Source organism: Mus pahari, chromosome 22 (genome assembly GCF_900095145.1).
Source record: "Mus pahari chromosome 22, PAHARI_EIJ_v1.1, whole genome shotgun sequence".
Taxonomy (NCBI): domain Eukaryota; kingdom Metazoa; phylum Chordata; class Mammalia; order Rodentia; family Muridae; genus Mus; species Mus pahari.
This window is the reverse complement of record NC_034611.1, coordinates 40,280,386-40,283,521: the sequence shown is the minus strand read 5'-3', so window position 1 is coordinate 40,283,521 and position 3,136 is coordinate 40,280,386. Positions and strand designations below refer to the sequence as shown.

The 3,136-nt window shown below is 48.1% G+C and overlaps 1 pseudogene; it reads left to right on the top strand.

Annotated features, from left to right (window-relative positions):
- Window positions 1-876: 876 nt before the first annotated feature.
- On the top strand, window positions 877-1,001 carry LOC115063052 (annotated as a pseudogene).
- Window positions 1,002-3,136: the final 2,135 nt, after the last annotated feature.

Genomic DNA, 3,136 nt, shown 5'->3' with positions numbered 1-3,136 from the left:
AACAGAAATGTTCTCTTTCTAAACTAAGATACACCTAGCAAGTTAGAAGAGCGTGTATTGATCATAATAAAACAAAAAGAATAAAATATTTTTCAAAAGAGAATAATTAAGAATTGGGAAGTAGGAGCTGAGAGATGAGTCAACTGTTAAGAGCACTCACTGCTCAAGCATGAGACTCAAGTTCAGAGCCCAGCACACATATGACAGCCCGACGTGGTCCTATACATACCTATCACCCCAGCACTGATGGGAAAGGAGATAGTAGGGTCTCTGGGTAATGCTGACTGACAGCATATTTGAAAAACACAATCTCTAGAGCCATTGAGAAACCACACCTCCAAGAGAACAAGTCTAAGAATGAGAGAAGGATGCTCAATGACTTCTTCCGGCACACACACACACACACACACACACACACACACACACACACACGTGCACATACACAGTCAGGAGAGGAATGGAGAGAGAGGGAAAGAGAGAGGGGGAGAGAGAGAGGATGATAAAAGGCACTTAAAAATAAAATTAAGTGATTAAGATCACTGGCTGCTCTTCTAAAAGACCTGGGTTCAGTTCCCAGAACCTCTGTGGCTGCTCACAACCAGCTATCACACCAGTCCTAGGATATGCAACTCCCTCATCTGGCCTCCCAAGGCACCAAATACATACAAGGTACACATACAGACCTGCATACAAAATACCTATAAACACAAAATTGAATTAAATTTAAAAAATAGAATTAGAATTTCTTTCCAGAGAATAAAGCAAAGGGGCAAAGAAATGGGGTAGGGGAAAAAGGTATTAAACTACTAAACATATAAAATCAGAAGAGTAAATGAGTTTCAAAAGAGAGAAAAAAAGAAAAGAAAAGAAAATTTTGCTGCCCCTAGAGGCATCGCATGTGTGGCTGCTGTGCCACATGTGCATCCGTAGGTGACAGAGAAGCTATGTCTGTGAACAGTGATCTTACCTATGGACAGCTGAGTGAATAGTACTGTAACATTCCCTGGAAAAGCAAGCCTGAGATGACCTCAAAGCTACACACGCCCAGATGGGCCTCCCAGGGCAGAGAGCAATCTGAAGACCAGAAGACCACACGTGGGACTGCAGGCCAAGGGTGGGAGTGAGCCAAAGACAGCTGACCCTGGCATGGGGCCACTCGGGTGGGCACAGGCGAGGAGCGAGCCCAAGAAGACCACAAGACCAACACCATGGGGCCTGGACGGGGAATTAGCCTAACATGACTATCAGCCCTGTGCTGTGCAGGCCTTGGGGGAGACACTCAGAGACCCCAGGTGCCACTAAATAGGTAAGTGGTGGAGAAATGGAAGAGAAAGAGAATTAGAAGGATGTGGGCACAATGAAGAGAGGCAGAACTGGAGACTCGAGGGTAGTGAGAGACAACCTGATGTGAGAATGTCATCTGGGGCCATAGTAGAGTCCTGGAAGCCTCCTTTGCTGCCACTGGGGACCATGTCTAGAGCCATGGTACTACAACAACAGGGGTCTGTTACCACCAAAGGCCAGGCAGAAGTCCCTGGTCTGGGCTGCGGCCAGGGGGGACATGTTGATACCTGATGGCTATACAGAACTGGCCCCAGCCCTCACCTGGGCATCATGGGAGACCTGGCCCATGACAGAAGAAGAGCAGACCCCACCCTTAACCATCCGCAGTATCAGGAGAGTGGCCCAGCACCTTGCAAGAGTTGCAGGTGAGCCAGCTGGAGAATATGAGCTACGAGTGTGGGAGAGCTGGCCTTACCACTGGTCTCCTCCCTCTTCCCCCTTCACCACCTCTTCCAGGTGGGAGACCCAGCCCTGGGGTCGTGAGAACAGGAAAGCTGGCCCTGCCCCTCGCCTGGACAGAAGAGTAAAGCTGGCTCTGCTGGATGTGGGGGGTCTCAGGTGAGCTATGGGGCATGAGCATGGGAGAGCTGAACCTGCCTTGTCTGCTGTGGAGTGGCTAGGATGAGAGAGAGAACTATGGCAGGAGGGGGAGCTAGCCATGAGACTTGGAGGACTGGCCATGTCTCTCATCAGCTGCAATACTCAGGAGAGCAGGTCCTTCGCCCCACCTGGACAACAGAGTAGGGCTGGCCCTGGTTGCAGGGATTTCAGGTTAATGGGCCCCGAGGGCATGAGAGAGGAAGAAATAGAGGGCTTACCATCTCAGACACCTCTCAGACCCATATCCAAGGCTTTGAACTGGGCCATCCCAATATCTACCTCATCAATGAACTTTCAGAGAGCATAAAGGGGCTGGTGGCCCTACAGACTCAAAACTACAGGATCCCCATGACACAGGGCAACAACAGGATATCAGAGAGGAGTCCCAGTGAGGATCCAGTATTGATTGAGTAGCAGAAGCCAGAGACCTCATATCAGACCTATGAGTCATTGCAGTGAACACTTACAAGCAAGGAAGTGTGGACAAAGGGTATACTGTGGGACACACTGTGATACACTGTGGCCTCCACAATGAGATTTTTTTACTGTGTGTGTGGGGGGGAGATTAAAGAGGTGAAGGGTTGGTACAAGGGGAGGGGGAGATGAGTAAAACTGGGGTACATTGAAGACCAAAAAACGGTAATTTTAAAGGGTTCTCACAGAGAAATATGATGTCATACCCATAGGAACATAGATCACAATGGTATTAGATCTCGCCTCATTAGATACCAGAAAATAATAGCAGTGATATTTTTTAAATTTACAAGAAAAAGTACTGGAAAAATGTCTACCCGGGGAAACTACCTGTGAGACTAAAAGAAAGACATTTTGGAAGAGGCAAGGTTTTAAAAATTGTCTCCCTATGTTCCCAACCTTAAGAAACAACTGAAGAGTGATTTACACAGAAGAGGGAAACTCTAGAGTAAAACACACAGAAAATGTGGGGGCTCAACAGGAAAGCCCCAAGCTCGGTTTTCAGGATCCACGGAACTCAGAAAATGTGGGGGTTCAACAGGAAAGCCCCAAGCTCGGTTTTCAGGATCCACAGAACTCAGAAAATGTGGGGGTTCAACAGGAAAGCCCCAAGCTCGGTTTTCAGGATCCACAGAACTCAGAAAATGTGGGGGTTCAACAGGAAAGCCCCAAGCTCGGTTTTCAGGATCCACAGAACTCAGAAAATGTGGGGGTTCAA